The following is a 17,950-nucleotide window of genomic DNA, read 5'->3' as shown; positions in this document are numbered from 1 at the left end:
TTTCTCAATCGCCATCAGCAAAAGGAAGCATTGTCTTTTCATGTGAAAAATAGGAGTACATATTCACTGTCTTATTCTGGGCTATGTTGATTCTCCTACAATGTTGTCACATTGCAGTCCACAGGAACCTTGATTTGGGGGGAATTCTGCAGACTGTCACACTGGTGCTCTTTACTGAAGATTATCTTGATTGGTCTGGTCAGCAAGAGGATGAGTCACTGAGAGGTCCTAGTAAGAGGGACACACATGTGACGGGAGACAAGCCCACAAAGGCTGTAGGACTGCCATGTTAACATCTTTACGTTTCCAAGTATCTATAGCATCCTGAAACATCCTTTCTAAGATAGGGCAATTTATTTTACTATGTATCCACATCATTAATGAGGAGGTATATCACTTGGTGAGCCTTCTGGATTTTTCAGCCAGCATACTAGGGGTGCCAAAAATACGTATACAAGTGGACACTTTGGTCAACATTGCTCAAGCAGTAGTTTGCTGTCATCAGAAGTGTCTGGATGCTGATGGGAATCTCTTGTAATTGCAGAAGTCAAACGTGATTTGTATTCATTGTTTGTTATCAGTATGTATTGAGTATTAAAATTAATACAGTTTTTTTTTCCTTTCTTAAAATGTGCATGCATTATTTTGGCACCCACTGTATGTTGTACCTAGAAATATCACCGCACTGAAAGAAGAGGGAAAACATATCTCAAGTCTATAGAACAGGTCAGTTGGTGTATAATACTGATGTGAACCAAAAATGGAGTGCTGTCTCATGCTATCCCTTTTCAGGGGTAGCTCTAAACAAAGTGGGAAATAAAACTGTTGGTGGAGCCCTGGGCTGTGAACAGTGCACTCATTGTTCCCTTTGTAGGGAGGGAGAAGGGACCTGACTTATAAATATACATGGACTCCTGTGCCATAGTGAAGGGCTTGCGTAGTTAGTAAAGAATTTGGGAGGAACAGAGCAGAAAATCAGAGACAAGGAGCAAAGAGTTATAGGGATGGACCCGAGAGCAAGTGTGATTTGTGCATTTCTTTGTGTCTCACATCGGTGCCCACCAGGGGGTATCAGTGCAAAGAGGAAGTGAACAGCTAAATTGAAGACAATACCAGTGGTTCAATGTCAGTCATTGTCTCTCCTTGGCCTTACAAGTATTAGTACAATGGGCCCATGAAGTGCGTGGCCCCAGCCTTGCGATGGAGACACACATGAATTCAACGGCAGGGACTTCCTCGACATAGGGGTGACTAGCTACTGCCACTGCTGGTTGCCTGCCCTCCGGGAATATCGCCCAGTCATGGCTCCTCAATATGCTGCTGTTCCTCAGGAGTCCGGGCATCCACCTGATGGCAAGTTGATGTTAATGGACGTCCTCCTCCCTGACGGAAACCGTGATTTATTCTTATCAGAATTGAAAGTTACTCAGGATATAGGTTTTCCTTCCCTGCCTGCAGTCCCTCTAGCAGCACTGCCACCTGAGGATGTGCAGAGGGCCTCATCTACCATCAGAGTGTCCTATACATCATTGACTAAGCCCAACAGTCCATTTTACGTAAAGGACGAGTGACAATGGGTGAATGACAATGGGGTTTTCAGCATGCATACCCTGTGCCCTTGTCACGCAGAGGTGGCCAGTCACATATAATGATGGAATGAACTGTTCGAGACTTGGCCAGGTTGACAGTTTCAGAAACACACCCTGCACAGGTAGAGCCCACTTGTCCAGGATGTGATACATGCTTGAACCCCACATTTGATATATGGTGTTGTCCACAGTGGGTGGGACACATGAATCCAGGAAATGAAAGGTGGTCGTGCAATTAGTTTTTTGGCCATCATGCCCAGTTATCCATTTGCAGCATCTGTTCCCCTACCTCTGCAATTTCAGACCCCTGAGCTGAGAGGTTCTGAATCCCAAGGGAAGAACACTCTCACTGGGTGACACAATGACTATTCAATGACTCCTACCTGAACTCTTTAAGCGTCTTCTTCTAGTGGACCCAATAAAAAGAAGAGTGTTCAGATATTTCTTCTTTATTAAGCTAGTTAACCCTTAATACCATTAGGAGCAACATTCACTATTACACAGTGGGGTATACAGAGGGTCTGAGATGCTGACTAGCCATTGGAATATCTCCTGGGTTTTGCTGTGAAACAAGAATTGTGAAAAGACAAGTCTCACTAGGGCAAGTGTAGAAGCTCCCCAGGAAAGCTGGTCCCTGCTACCTAAGCAGACCAACAGCCTAGAGTCGCCACATTGTGAAGTCAGGCTGAGGGTGTTGGTAAAGGAATGAGATGGTGGATGTCAATCATGGTCCCCAGACACTTTTCAGGGTGGCTGTAGGTATTTTTCATGATGCCTCTCGCCTTTAAGTCATTGCGGAAAATTTTTGTGGCTCAGTCCAGAAGCTGACTCTGCTATTGACTGGAGTTAATGAAGGTTTTGGATAGGTCTGAGTGGTGCAAAGTGGGAACTAAAATTGTTGCCTTGTGTGCATAATTGCAAGTCTTCTGAGCCTGAGCAAATATCCAAGCCAATGCTTCATGTAGCCTCTCACAGGTGTTACTTGGCAGTCGTTCAGCTCCCACAACTTCCATTTCCTGTTCAGCAGTTTTCCTGCTTCCATTGAGTGGGTACTGATTGCCCACTCAAACCTGACTGGGGCTCACGTGGAAGTGTATCCCTGGTATGTAGGAGAATTGATGTGTCCTAGGACAATCTTGGACCAATACGTAGAGTGGCCATACATCCTCATTGGCCCAGGAAAGAGCTGAGTTGCACCAGTGGTTGCTTTTAGTACTCTCTCCTTCCACTGTTATAATGGCTGGGTTTCACATGACAAAGTAAATAGTCACCTTACCCCTGGGTGTGCGAGCCAGTAGAGAAATGCTTCTCCCATGTTCAGGGCAGGTGATGGCCCTGAGAAGCATTTGATAGGATAGACTTTTAAGATGTTTCCATAGCATTGAATGGTCACTAATATTTAGTGTTGGCAAACCCAATGACACACCCTTTATTGGCTTCGCATGTTCCGTTTTCAAATCCCTCAGTCTCTCACTCCTCTGCTTTCCAGATAAATTACTCATATATGCCCAAACAAAGAGTGCTTGTCCCGGCTCTGCTCTAAGGGGAGTCCAGACTATTGTGACTTGGTTTTAGTAAGTGACAATATCTGTGTTGGCAAGCTATTTTTGCACAAGAAATCAGCCCCAAATTTTGTGGCTTAAATTAATGATAATCGATTTTGTCTCTTGTCTTCAAGACAGCTGAGGTCCAGTTCCTCTGGGCAGCAGTGAGCCAGGCAAACTCATTTGCTTTTGACCCAGGTCTGTGGACCAGCTGAAGTGGCTATGCTCTAAGTGTCGTCCATCCACCTTGGCCTCCAGGCAAGACCAAAGGACAGAAAAGTGGGCAGAAGCACACAGGGTGTCTAAAACCTAATCCTTTAGCCAGCACACTGACTTCTCACATGCTGTTGGTCAAAGCGAGTCACAGGTTACGTCCAAAATCAAGGGGCAGAGCAGGGTACCCCACCTGGCATGAAGGAATGGCAGGAGTATGCATAAAGGGAGCAGTAAAAGACTGAAGATCATAAATCAATCTACCAACGATCGTGGAAGAAATACCAGTATACTGTCTGTGAAAGAAAAAACAAACCTGTGCACTATTCCTGGTAATTATGTCAATGTCTGAGCAGGTAAATTCTATTTAATGGAAACTCATATTTTCTATGTCTGACCACCATGAAAACTCAATGCAATAGTTTGTACATTTTGTAACTGAAGACAAGAATGGGAAAGGCAGAATAGTTGTTTAAGCAGCTGAATTCCTGACAATTCTCCAGATTTCGGGGTTTATGTGCTGTGACCTCTTCGTGGTGTCTAGGAAGTCGGATACAGTCATACTTATTAAGCGATGAGAAATCTCTCAATCTTAGGGTTACAAAGATTAGACCAGAAGAAGAGCTGCATTAATGAAATGCATTTATTTTCACTGGGGCCCAAGCACTTTACCCTGTAATTTAGAAAGATCACAAAGGGCCTCATAGTAAACAATACCCTAGCATAGTGGGGTCCTGCTGAGCCATTGGTGCTTATTAAAATTCACTGTTGGAAGCAGCAGGTGGCAGGTGGTTCCATGCAGCAATTTTGCAGTGTCCTTCTGCAGTTGAAGCAAAACAATTCATGTCCCCAGATACCAGGTCTTACCTCTCCTCATTGTAAGTTATCATTATGTAACAATTCTATTTTTATATGAATAGACTCAAGGGACTTGAACAGAATTACTGCAATAGCTTTCTGAAATATGTGTTTTCTTACCACGTGGGAGAAGGAGAATATATGCATTTCACTGACTGTTTTCCCTTCGAAAAGCAATACATCTCATGGCCAAATGTTGTTACTTTTTTTCCAGAGGGAAGTGGATTCTTGAATATCTTTAAAATTATGCATATGTGGTACACATTAAAAAAAAACAATTTTGGGTAGGGCAAAAGACTAAGAAAATTGTTATCACCCATCCTTCAATGTGTTTTTGTCCTGCGGGAATGTAAATGTGTTTCCTTTCATGACACTGGTCCCTAGCTCTTTGTCACAAAAAAAAAAAAAAAAAAAAGAAAGAAAGGAGGGGGGAATCATTTAATTTTTTAAAATTTCATCCTTCCTGGGACCATTTACTATTTCTGTGCTTTTTCAAAGCATGGTGGAGAGCTGAGCCAAATGTTTAGAATCAGACCATTTTTGTGAAAAATTGTCCTTTAAATAACATAGGGCTTAACTATCTAGTTAATTGTCAAAGTCTGTGCAGTTATATTATAGCTTAAGACATTGTGTTCAAGAGAAACCTTTTATTATGTCTATAAGAGTGGAAATAACCATGGAAATCACAGCAGTTATTTTTGACTTCTGTCTGATTTGCTAATAGGTGTGGCTGAGTGCTCCAGGCAGGGAGGTTCAGGAGATGGATTTGGGGGTCAGGGGACCTGCGTTTAGATCCGTTTGGCCTTTTCCTATTTGAATGATTGCTGTCAGGTATTTCACTTTTCCAAATCTCAGGTGTGAGGAAAACAAAGGTGGTAGCACCTACGTCACAGTGTTGTTGTAAAGATTAAGTGGGGTTTTAGGGTTAGTATCTGGTCCATAGGATACACTCAGGAAATTATAGAGAATTGCTTACATTTTAGGACAGTTAGGAGAATTGCAATGGTGGGCAAGAGAAAAATATCTCATAAAATATATCTTTTTAAACATGGGTTATTTAGAACAGTTGAGCATACCAATCAAAGTATCTGAATAAAAAAAAAAATCAAACAAAAACAATACCACCAACAATACAATACTAATGTTACTATATCATATATGTTTAAAATAATTGCATACGTTCAATAAAGTATTATGTGTAAATCTTTCAATTCCTTTAGAGGAAAAATGTCGTTAGAGCTTTCTTCACACTAAGGCAATTATGTGCAAGTAATAGTTAATAGTCACGTCCTTCCTGCAAGCGGCAGAAGACATCAAGATTTTGGGTCTTGGAGCTTATAAAAGTTGGGGTGCCTATTTCAAGAGTTGGCAGAGGAGCCTAAGTATTCCACTGGGAAATGTTGGGAAGAACACACACACTGGATTTTGTTTTCTCTTTTTTCCAAGAGAGTACAAGAAAAGCAGCCATAAAGGGAGATCCTTGAAGCTTTGAGGGGAAAAAAGTAGTGCTTCTCCGTTCCCTGAAGCTGGTTTCACAGTTGAAGGAATTATGTGACTCCTGTCATCCTGTGCCTAATGTTGGGGGTCTTATTGAATGATGCTGTCTCAGGGTGCTGGGTGGAAACTGAACTGTTGGTCTCAATGTCTGCCAGACCTTGTAAGCATGAACCTAAGTCACTTGAACCTAAGTGACTCCTGGCCCCATGCCTCAGCAAAATTGGGAAGGAAGGGGCAGATTCCAATAGAGACGTCACCACACTAAGAGCAAATGGGTAAGGCATCCCATCAAAAAACTGTCAGACTGGGTTAAATAATCTGGCTATATGATGATTGCAAGAAAAATACCTAAAACAGCATGACAAAGAAAGAAATTTGGATCATATGCAAGTATATACAGTAAAATACAAACCAGAAAGAAGGCAGGCATGCAAAATAGAATTAAAATCTAAGATATGTAAACAAATTTAAAAGGATTTCTAAAGATGTTACAAAATCATAGAGACACAATCATGCACACACACACACATCTACTCATAAAGATACAATTCATTCTTTCTGTATAGTGAGATACGAAAAGGCTCCATGTCACACATCTCTCTGGTGTATGGCAATTTCTGTCAAATAGAAACATTACTTTGTGTCCTCGTATATCTTCACTGGATCTGGCACTGCAATACTTCTGACTCTTTTCCAAAGTCAAAATGATTCAGGACATCCAAGCAGCCACAATAGCGCAAGTGAAGACATTCACAAAAGAGGACTTCCAGAACTGCTTCAGAAAGTGGCAAGAACAATGGGCTAAGTGTGTTCAAAGTGAGGGGGAGTGTTTTGAGGGGGATTAATGGCAATGTGTCTTTTACTATAATATTTCTTTTTTAAATTTAAGCATTCACCATATTTTTTGATCATCACACACACACACAAACACACACACACACACCCCACACAAAACCTTTATCCATTAAGCAATGTAACAGCAGACTATGTAGTGTAACAGCTTCTTGAAAAGTAGAAATTACTTGATTAAAAAAACAACTTTGTGGGAAATACATAATATGGTTATCACAGAATTTGACATGTCAAACAGACAAAGTGTAAAAAGAATATAAAGATTTGAAGAATAGAATCAATATTAACGTGGATTCCTGAACAAAACGGCCAGGTTTTGATCCGTGCCTCACTGCCATCCCGCTGGGTGTTCTATGTGCTTCCATTTCCTCAGATGGGGAAAATAATAACCCAACCCAAATCAGGTTTGGGAGGATTAAATAAATTACTAATGCTAAGTAGTTAAAACACTATCGGGCACATATTTGGGGTTATAGAGGTTATTTCTCAATATATCATCAGCATAATCATCATCCCCCAGAAAAATTTAAATGAATCAAATTGACCCAGGTAGATCTAAAAAATCTGAAATGACTAACAATCATAGAAGATATCAGAAAGGTGATTTTCACTGTTCACTAAAATTGCTAATACCAATTACAGAAACAACAGCAACAACATTTGGTCAGAATGATAGGCTTGTCAGTTTTTGTTTTTCCAAAGCCTTTAAGAGAATCTGCTACCTACCGCCGTTGTCATCTAATTTAAAACTCAGCCCTATAAGGTATACTTTGTACAAAATAAAATACATCAATTTTTACGGTTTGATAAAACTTCTCAAGTGCAAATACCCATGTAACCACTGTCATAATCAAAAACAGAATATTTTATCACTTTAAAATATTCTGGTGTCCACTTGCAATTAACCTCCTCCCACCTCCTCCTTAGGCAACCATTCTTTGTTTTCTACCAGCATAGGATTGCTCTGCATTTTCTTGAATTTCCTTCTGCTAGCATAATCTTTTTAGATTAATCCAAATAGTGAGTATCAGTAATTTTTATATTTTAAGTGCTTATTACATTTATGGATGTATCATACTTTTTTTTTTTTTTCCAATAACCTACTGACAGGCATTTATGTTGTTCCCAACTTTTGGCTAGTATGTAAAAATTTGCTGTGAATCTTTATTGTGCAAAAATGCTTTCATTTCTTTTTGGTAAAATATAAAGAAATGTAGTTTCTTGATAAAAATATTTTAAGAAACTGTTAAATTGTTTTTCAAAGCAATTTTTACACTTTCACTCCCACAAGCCAGGTCTAAGAGTTCCAGTTCCCTCACATCCTGAAAAACCTTTGGTATTTTCAGTGTTGTTAATTTTAACCTTTCTGTTGGGGTTGAAGTGGTGCCTTATTGTCGTTCTAATTTGCATTTTTCTGACAAATAATGATATTGAGCACCTTTTATATGTTTAAATGCCGTTCAGATCTCTTTGCTGAAGTGTCTGTTCATATTGCTTATTAATTTTATAATCGGTCACTTATCTTCTTGTTCTTGAGTTGTAAAAAATCCTTAGTGATGAATTTAAAAAATCAGTCATTTTTTAATTTTGAAGAAGCTTAATATTTCTATTTTTTCTTTATGTTTTGTGTGTGTGTGTCTCTGTGTGTGTGTGTGTGTTTTCTAAGAAAATGTTGACTACCCCAAGGTCTCATATATTTCATTCTAGACATTTTAAAGTTTTATCTTGTAGTTTTGTTATCCATTTCAAACTAAAATTTTGTGTATGGTGTAAGGTAAGGGTCAGGGTTAATTTATTCCAAATGAATATCCATTTTTTCAAGCACCATTTCTTGAACTATGATGCTTTTATTGTTGAATTATCTTGATGCCTTTTTTAAAAATCATTTGACTATATATGTGTGGATCTATTTTTAGACATTCTATTATATATGTGTGGATCTATTTTTAGACATTCTATCCTGCTAATACCACACTGACTTGATCCCTTTAAGTTAGTAGTAAATGATAAAATGGGAATCTAAGACTCTTAACTTTGTTTATTATTTTGATTTTGCTTTTCTTAGTTATTTGCATTTCCATATACATTTTAGCATCACTTGACAAATGGAAAGAAAACCTGCTGAGCTATTGGTTGGGATTATTTCAAATCTAAACACCTATTTGGAGATAATTGATCTCTTAAGAATACTGAGTTTTGTGGTCCATGAATATGGTATATTTCTTCATTTATTCAAGTCTTATTTGATTTCTAGTAACAATTCTTTGTAGCTTTTAGTGTACAGACCTTATTTTAGAACCTGGTGCACCCCAGTCATGCTTAAGAAAATGAGGAGATGTCAGCAAAAGGATCGAGAAAGTAGTGAAGCAGAAGGGAAACTAGTGAAGCAGAAACTTAGTGAAGCAGAAGGGAAGCCACGTCAAGGCAGTGTTTAAAGAAGTCATTAACAACCTCTGCTAATGCTACCGACATATAACGTCACATGAAGACTGAGAGTATACTGTTGGATTTTTCAGGGAATAATTTAGTGTGAACCATGAAAAGAGATACTTACAGGGAAAAGTGGGGACGGAAGACCCATCTAACTAAGAATGACAAAGGGTGAGAATAGAATGAGAAAGAGTGAATTGGAGACAGTCAACATAGACAACTCCTTCAAGGAGTTTTTCTATAAAAAGACACAGGAAAATGGAGCGGAAGCTGGAGGAAGATGTGAGGTGGGAAAGGATGTTAATTTTGAAGATGGCCGAACAGGAGCAAATCTCTGAGCTGTAATGTATAGAAGACAGGCAGACTGATGCTTCTGAAGCCAGAGGCAGTGAGGCTGGTCCCCTGAGTGTGTGAATACAGCAACTGAGCACAGCGTGGGGCTGGCCTGAGCAAGAGGTGTGCTTCACCCAAGGGAGTGAGCGTGAGGGCAAGTCTAGGGCACCGGTATGTGACAGAGCTGGTGTGTGACTGGATGCACTGGGAGACGCTCCTGAAGTTCTCTGCTGAGTCTCATGCCCTTGTCAAAGGGAGCAAAGCCATCAGCTATTCCTGAATATGCGACAGGAGGGTTGGCGATTTGCATAAAGGGGTGTCCTCTAAATTGAAATGCATTCCTCTGTGCAAAAACCCACTGCATACTGACTGTTTTTCTCAAACCTCCACAGGAAAAAAAATCCATCATGCTGGTATTTTTATGAATAAATCATATCTTGATTTCAAAAGAGGGAGATACATTTAAGTTAGAAATTCAGAGGTTCCGTTGAGATGAACATCATTGCTGTAAATTACCCACCTAGTTTCCCTCCTCATGAGTTGGAAGGGAGAACAGTACAGCTGTTTTTGAGTTTGCCTCATTACAGCTGGTTTTGAGGTGTTAAGAAGCACCAACTCGTCTCTAAATTCAGTCCTCGTAGGATGGTGGTTAGACTTTATGGAGAAGGGAGGTGGGTGACTGATGGTTACAGAAGAATGCACTCACACAAACCACAGAACGTTGTCATAAAACGTAGCCACAGAAACAGTCTAGCTCATCAGATCACAGCAAACTGAGTCCTAAAGACACCTTTTGACTTATCCATGTTTGATTTGTGGATTTCATTTTCCCAGTACCAATTTGCTGTAAGACACTGAATGTAAAATTTCCTTTTATGACAACGTGAAAGTAAGTCCAAGCGATCATTGTACTCTCGTGTTGGAGCCATGTTTTGCGTGTGGCAGTGACTTCCTGTGCTCTCAGGTGCCTTTCCTATTTCCTAGCTTTTAGTCACAGAGCAGTTAGCCTCTTAGAAACCTATGACAAAACCCAAGCATATTAAAAAGTTTGGTAGGAGGGCTGGGTGTGAAGTACAGACAGCACTCATTTTTTTACAGAGCAGTTCTGCAAACACACACACACACACACACACACACACACACACACACACACACTTGTTCTCCGCCTCTGGAGACAATGAATCTATGTCTTGGGAGAGCACTGTACTTCTTGGACTTGTCAGCCTCTACTCTTTTTCTGCACTTACCTGTCCTTCAGAAGCCTCACGCACTTATTTTTAAGTATGAATGGGAAAGGAGTTAGTGGCCATGCCTAAGAGGCTTGTGTTTCGTTTCCCTCTTCTTTTCCCCTAACTAGTAGCAGAAGCAGCTGCCATGCTTCAGAAAGCTTAAGTTCCAATCTCGGGGAAATCAGAGCACATCCTTGGCCGGCTTCATCTATGCTTGCAAATGACAATGCAGTGAAACCCAGGGAAGGAAAAAAAATGACTTCCTTGCCTGGTGGAAACCTAGTAAGTAGTTAGCCTGACCCAGTTTTCAATAAGAGAGATTTTCTGATGACCCAACAGAAGTGACTATCTCTAGTCAGAGACAGGGAGGGGTGAATTTCATCTGTCATGCCACTGGAATGGCAGCCGCTCCCGGCTCTCTCCCATTCTGGGAAGGATGAGGAAGATGGGGCTGGCTTCTCCATGGAGGCAGAGTTTTCCTTGTGAGTATTCCAGGCGGGAGCGTGGCACATGAGCCTCCAGAAGGAATTGTCTGGGTTCCATCAGGAATGCAGCAGGAGAGCAGCGTGTCTGGGGCTTAAGACCAGAGAAGAGGCACGCACTACTCGCTGGGGAAAGGCTGCGGCCCCGCGGGAGAGAGTCCCATTATTATCTCCCAGCTGCACGGACCTTCCACGCGGCCGGGTCTGCCTGGATGCACGGCGTGACTGGCTGAGAGCTGGAGACTGGGTTCTGCAGAAAAGCCGTCAGGATCCGGGGACATTTCCCGGGGAAGATGTGTAAGGACAAAGCTGTGCTGTCTGCAGCAGTGAGAGTGTCCCCGGCAGGCTGCAGCAATTCTGCCTTCCCAGGTCTTCCTATCAGCATAACAGGTAGAAGGTGGGGTTGGGGGAGCAGTCTCCGCTTTACTTAAGCTCTGTTTCTGTGATGCTGATGCTTGAAATGCATGTATTCCTTGTGAGAGAAAATGTATTGAGCCAGCATTCCGGGGGGTTAGGGCAAAGCAGAGCGAGAGAGAGAGACGACAGGTGTATTGTTTGGGGTTTCTCTCCTCTTTGCTGCAGTAAAACTAATGGCAAGACGGGATGACAGTGCTAATTCTGGGAGTTTCAGAGGGCTTCACGCCAGTTCTGTAATGGCAAATGGGAAAATGGGATTGCTAAATGTTTTTCATCAAGGGCTCCAGGGGTGGGGTTTGCAGTGTCCAAGGGATGATTTAAAGGAATGGTTATAAAGTTTCCTGGGGGAGGGTTTTGGTGAGGGCAAGAAAGACTGGAGGTCACATGAGCTCACCAGATTTCATCTGTCATATGTGTCTTCTTCCTCATCTTCTAAATAAGAGCGGCTAGCGTTCCCATGGACAATAGTTAGGCTTGTCAGTATTAAGGTACGGTTAACACTTTATGAAAAGTTTCAGAAGTTGATGACTTGGGAACAAACTTTTAAGAGCTCTGAGATTAGCCACGTATAACCCATTATGTTCAGAGGATATTGTCAACGTTGGGGGTTTGGAGGAAGTTGCAATTCTTAGTTCTTGCTTTTCCAGTTGGAAACTACTTAGGCTTAAATAATCAGCGTCCTGACATGTCCTTTGAGAAACATTCACAGAATGACTAAATAGAAGTTAGACTGAGAGAAAAACAGGGAGAACAGCAGAATGGCACATAACCAATGTGGAGAACAAGGCATTCATCAGTTTATCCACAGTGACAATGATTTCAAAGATCTCTGTAGAAGAAGGAGCCATATGTTAAACGTGGAATTGCTTCTTTTGGGCAATTTTCATTTATCTGATGGGTTTGTTTCTCATCTTTTTTTATTGTAGTTGTTAAAGGTTTCATCAAATTACATGCATTGCATTTTATAAGAAAGAAGGTATTTTAGTACACTCAGTCCTGTCCTTCCCCCTGTAAACTTACACAACTTTACAGAGCAAATGTACACACAAAAATACTAACACAATCTGTATAACAAGCAGAAATAGAGTCATTCCATCTTTGGTGCTTCGCTGATTTTTTATAGCAATAATCATGGCGCTGCAGTCCAAAGATTTCCAATATATAAATCTCCAAATCTTTACATAAAGCTTTCTATTAGGTTATATAAATGCATGACTTATCACATCTTAGCAAAAAAAAGCCCATCGTTTATAAACTACTGCATTGCATTCCTCCCTTTGAACATTTCTAGTGAAATGCCAGAAGTGGTTTTCTGTTTGTTTGTTTGCTTGTTTTTTCTTAGAATTTCCCATGTAATTTTCCTTAATGAAAACAAATTCACTTTGTCATTTAGAAAATTATTACATATTTGGTCTAAGCTTAGGGAAAAAAAATCTTGTGAAAAGAATGTAAAGTACATATTAAGTTGTTTGCATACCTTTGGGTTTTTTGATAAATAAAAACAGTAGTATAAAAGTAAGTTTGTACCCTTTTAATTCTTTTAGTGGAATGAAGAGGTTTATGAAGTATTTGCTTATTTATTCACCTATGTATTTATTTTAGCATCACATTAATTAGAATACAGTAACATCAGATATAACTCAAGCTAAACATAAAAGTTCAGCAAAGAAATCTCATCACCCATAAATAACAATCATGAAATTTGGAGACTATCGTTGGAGACTATTTATGCTATGCCTAAATTCAAATAACAAAATGTGTGTGTATGTTTGTATTTGTGTGTGTGTGTGTGTGTGTGTGTGTGTGAAAGAGAGAGAGAGAGAGAGAGAGAGAGAGAGAGAGAGAGAGAGATACAGAGAGAGAGAATGAGAGAGAGAAATTTAGTAAGAATGGTTTCTTACCAACCATCTTTCTAGTTTTTCACAAATAATTAGTATTTCCATAACATGATCAATAATAGACAATCTTTTAAAGGAATGCAAACTTACCCTACTCTTTAAAAAAAGCATTGAATTTAATTTTAGATTTGGATTAAATGGGGGAAAAAAAGAGCTGATGTAAAACTGAATAAATTGTTAAATTTCAGGTATTCATTTCTTTCCAAAGGAGATATTAGTTTTAGAAAAAATAACTCTAGAGCTAAGAACAATTATAAAAATATTAATAGTTTGAAATCATTTTTCGGATGCATGTTTAAACATTAAACTATTTCTTATAAGTTAAATTAGTACATGTACTTTATGATTATCTGCCTTACACACACCATCTGAATTTTAATTATATTATCAGTTTTGCACTGAGATTTATAGTACTTGTATTCTGGCTTAATTCCCACAGTCTTGCTTTAGACTTATTTCAAATTTGAAATGGTTCGGTTCGTACCAACAGGCTTTTATTTCTCAGTTCACCATTCCTATATGCTTTGTTTTGAATTTCACTAAGTAGTACCCCTTCACCAAAGAAACAGTCATGGATGCTGTGTTTTCTGTGATTTACACAGACCATTTCTTTCTTTGACCTTATACATGGAAGACAAGTTATCTTTCTGAAGCAAACTAATTTTTCCCTTTAAACATTTGTTAACAATGCTGGGAACCCTTTCCATATTGAATATCGCTGTGCACTGGTGTTTAGAGATGTCTGGAATTTCTGTCCTTGGATATAGCTTGCTTTTTTCTGATGGATGTCCACATGATTCTTCATTGGTTTGCCAGAATATGTATGGAATTGGTCAGTCTCCACCAACTTTTCCTGAATATGGTATACCCCATTGATTCAAGATTGTTTTATTTCCAAAATTTTCTTACATTATATATTTGAGTTTTTTGGGGGGTGGGGAGATTGTCACTATCTTGCTTTCACTTTTCCTTTTAGGATCACCAATTATGGGCATGTTGGATCTCATTTGTCTGTCTTATACATCTATCATATTATCCAATTCTTTTTTTTTTTTTTAATTTTACACTTTCAGTTCACTTTGGTTGATTTCCTGAAGCTGTTTCTCCACATCTCTAATAGTGATTTCCAATCATATGTATTATAATATTATTGCTTCTAATGTAGCTTTCATTTCTGTAATGTTTTTATTTTCCTCTTTATTTTTTATTCCCTCTTTTCCTTTTCCCCAATATTTTCTTTTAGCTATGATTTCATTTTTTAAATATGCACAGAAAGCTAGTGTTTTAGAGATATTAAATCTATGTAAGAGTATTTATCTTAGCACTTTCCCTAAACTGTGGCTAATTCTTCTTGAGATTTATATTTTTCAACTGTATTTTTTTTTAATTTTTTTCCTATCATCTTCTTTTGCTTTCAAAATATGCATAAGGGATAAATAGGCAGAGCACAGTGGATTCTTAGGGCACTGAAACAGTTTTGTGTGATATGATAATGGTAGATACATGTCAGAGTCCAAGAATGTACAACACCGAGAGTGAAGCCCAGTATAAACTACAGATTCGGGGGAGAGTGAGGTAGCAGTGGAAGTCCAACAGCAGACCCAGGCACCACTGTGAGGGGAGACAATGGTAGTGGGGGAGGCTGTGCCTGTCTGAGGGCAGGAAGCATGAGCTAGCAAGTTTGGGGTAATCTGTATCCTCCTAAAAGTAAGAGAAAGAGAAAGAACTTGTCAATGTTCTCTGATTCCCGTCTGCCCCCAAAAAGTCTGTGTGTTTTAGCATTGGCAGCAATGGAGGTATGCTTCACAGTATGTTTGGGGTTGTGTCCACTCATACTTTGCATTGAAGGCAGAGGGTTTCGTTTTGTTTTTGAACCCAACTACCATCATCCCCACCACCACCCGGTTCTTTCTCTGTGTTTTTTTCTGGAGAACAAAGGAGGAATAAAAATATCTTTATTTAATGAGTTTTAAGTAAAACTCTTTCAATTTGGCAGAATTCTCTTAAATGGAAACTTTATCTGTCTATTATTCATATTGACAGGAGCAGCTATAGTTAAATTGAGTTTGTATGCACTAGGTATTCTAATATTAAATATTTGTTATGGTGATGGTGTAACACACGATATGCTGGAGAAAAGAAACACAGAGTCACTAGGCATTCTTTTGGCTCCTATCGGTCTTTAAAGATAAAAGCTGTGGTCTACTTAACTATCTTCTAATGAATCCTAAGGTAATTTATAGTGAATTTGGGTCCTAGTAAAATAAATCAAAAATTTTCTGGCAGTAGGGTGGATCAAAACTTACATGTAACAGGTTTCCAATTAGAAGAATAAATGAGTGAAATTACTTAGATGTTGAGATTGTTTAAAGAAGAAACAAAAGAATCATGTATCCTATGAAGTACAAAATGGATGATCTCACTGATAGAGCCTGGTTCATTCTCTGTGTATGAAGTGATGGAGTGAGGTTCTGGAGACAGGTTGCTTCTCTATATCCAGAACACATTAGCTCTGTGGTCTTAAGCCTGTGACTTTGCTGTGACTTTGCTTCTCTGTACCTCGGTTTCCCCAACCATAGTGGAGTTAATAGTAGCATTGACTTCATAGTATTAGCCAAAGGATTCAATAGGTTAATATGTGAAAATACCTTAGAAGAATGCCTTGATATTAATAAGCACTCTTTGTATTAGCTATTTAATCATTTTTATATTAGTATTATTACTTGTAATTCACACTGTGTTTGTCTATGAGCCTAGGGATCAATTGGGAAAAACTAATAGAAAACAATGAAAATTATAATCACCATCTAATTAGTTATATTGGGTGTCTAGTAGAGAATTAAACTTAGAGGTGTAAATCATAATTAGACATGAAAATGGAGCTCAGGGAACATTGCAAGATGATTTAGAGATGTTGGTCTTGGGTCCATATAGCTTAAAAATAAACATCCATTTCTGCAGCACCAAGCAACCAGACCTGCTCAAGAAAAGGGGTTTATTTAATTTGCTGATTATAAAATCAAAGCACAGAAAAACAAGAAAAAATAAGCTACAAGTCCTTTCAACATAGAAAAGCATCACAAAATGCTTATGCATTTGTTTCCTATTGTTACTGAGGTTTTCTAGTTTTTAAATTAGAGTTTTAATGTGCTGAAAAAGTAATGCATGCACCTGGAAATAACAATAAAATTTGAAACTATGGGAATGATACTAAAATAAAAGACGAATATCTTCCCACACATTTCCAGTCCCATTTCCCAAAGACATTTTTATCCATTTATTTTATTGTATTTCTTGTTTACTGCCTTTATTGGACTCATCCAGCATTCTTTATTCACTTTCCCCCAACTTTTACTAGCTTAAAAATATGTACTTTATTACATTTTACTGAATAGAAATATTTTAACCTAAAATATAACTTCATATTGTTAAATAAAGCTAAAGATAATATATCTGTCCCTTTCACAAATAGGACAATGACTTGTTTAAATTTCCTTCAAGATATTTCTCTCAGTGCCCAGGTTTCTACAATTTAATTCTCACTTTATTTCCAAACCTCTCCCACTATTTTTTGTTAATGTTTATCTATATTTATGACATATTTTTCTGAGTTCTTTATTTAGTTTTATTTTTATTTTTGGCTACATACACATATCTGGCGGGTTTCTGTCTTGTGCACTGAAGACCATTAAAGGTCATTCTAGAAACAGTATTAAACTGTCTTAAAATTACTTATTTTACTTACATTCTAAAACAATCATATAGTTGGTTATAGAACTCCACGTTGAGCAATATTTTTTTTCTCAATATGTTTTGCATATTCCATTCCATGATCTTCTGCAATATAATTTTGCCCGTGAAATGAATACACATAGTCTAGTGATAATGTTTTTGAAGATATATTTGTCTTTTATTCTGGTAAATTTTAAGAATTTCTCTTTGAATTGATATCTTTGGGTTCACCACAATGTATATAGGTGTGAATTTTTCCCATTTAGGTCTCTATAAGCTCCTAAATCTATCTTTCTTCAATTCTGGAAAGTTATCTGCTACTTTATATTTAATCGTGCCTCCTTTCCATCTCTTTATTTTATCTTCAGGGTGATCATTAAGTATTTGAGTCTGCTTCTACTCTTCTGTCTTTGACTTGTTTTATACATTTTTTAAATCAGGCTTTTTTGAGTTGCATTGGGTGTCAGTTCCTCTGATTTGTACTTCTTACACTTATTTTTCTGTTCAGAAAATATTTTAATTTCTGTAATTTCTATTGTTTCTTTTTAAAAATTATCTTTCTGTTCTGTTTGTGTCTAACACTTTCTCTTCCATCCTTTAGCTCTTCAAAAAAATTTAAGTAAGCTTACTTTCATGTTGAATTTTGAAGATCTGACTATTTTTGGATTTTAGGAATGGATTACTCTAGTACTTGTGTCTGCTGGATCTCTCTCATGGTGATTCATTCTTCCTGGTGTTTATGATTTCCTTTATGACAAATCCACCATCAACCAATGTTGCTTTCCAGGAGTGACCAGCATTATCTGAGTTGTGGGTGAGTGACCAGGAGTGACCAGCTTATCTGTGACATTGCTTCACTTTTGCCTCTAAAGGCGC

General features: G+C 38.4%; 1 protein-coding gene across 1 annotated transcript in view; it reads left to right on the top strand.

Annotated features, from left to right (window-relative positions):
• Positions 1 to 10,904: 10,904 nt before the first annotated feature.
• CNTN6 (contactin 6) overlaps positions 10,905 to 17,950 on the top strand; it is a 245,443-nt gene continuing 238,397 nt past the window's right edge. The window contains exon 1 of the mRNA XM_081072742.1: positions 10,905 to 11,417. The gene's annotated coding sequence lies outside the window, so the exon portion shown is untranslated. The remainder of the gene's footprint in view (positions 11,418 to 17,950) is intronic.

The sequence above is a fragment of the Rhinolophus hipposideros genome (assembly GCF_964194185.1).
Source record: "Rhinolophus hipposideros genome assembly, chromosome: 14".
Taxonomy (NCBI): Eukaryota; Metazoa; Chordata; class Mammalia; order Chiroptera; family Rhinolophidae; genus Rhinolophus; species Rhinolophus hipposideros.
Note: the sequence above shows the minus strand (reverse complement) of the source record. Positions and strands in the feature narration are given on the sequence as shown.